Below are 442 nucleotides of genomic sequence, written 5' to 3'. Positions count from 1 at the left end.
TTGGCAAACATCCTTCTTTCGGTCCTATAGAAAAATGTAAAGGTAACTTCTGGTGTCATTCACGCTGTCCCAGCGGAGGAGGGTTTCGATGATGCTGCAGCTGCTCCAGCCAGTGTTTGGTACCGACCACCCAGGAAGAAGCCGGCTTTCTAAAGAAAGGCAGCAGCTGGGTTGTCAATCTCGTCTCTGGGTATGGCAGCGTCTGGTGAAAAGCGTTGCTTTTCAAGCTGTCATATGCCATAAATCGCTGCCCCGTCCTTACTCCGATCAATGAAATGTGGCACCATAGAGAGGGGTCTGCTAACCCTGAGGAGCTGCATGAGAAAACACGGTGCCCGACTCCCTCGGGGCTTCCCACTTGCCGGAATTCTCCTCAGTCGGCAGTATCCCACCCCAGGCTTCCTGCAAGCTGATGCCTTTTGAGTTTGAGGTCTAGGCTTTT

The sequence above is a fragment of the Apaloderma vittatum genome, unplaced genomic scaffold, assembly GCF_000703405.1.
Source record: "Apaloderma vittatum isolate BGI_N311 unplaced genomic scaffold, ASM70340v1 scaffold1104, whole genome shotgun sequence".
In the NCBI taxonomy this organism is placed as follows: Eukaryota; Metazoa; Chordata; class Aves; order Trogoniformes; family Trogonidae; genus Apaloderma; species Apaloderma vittatum.
Note: the sequence above shows the minus strand (reverse complement) of the source record.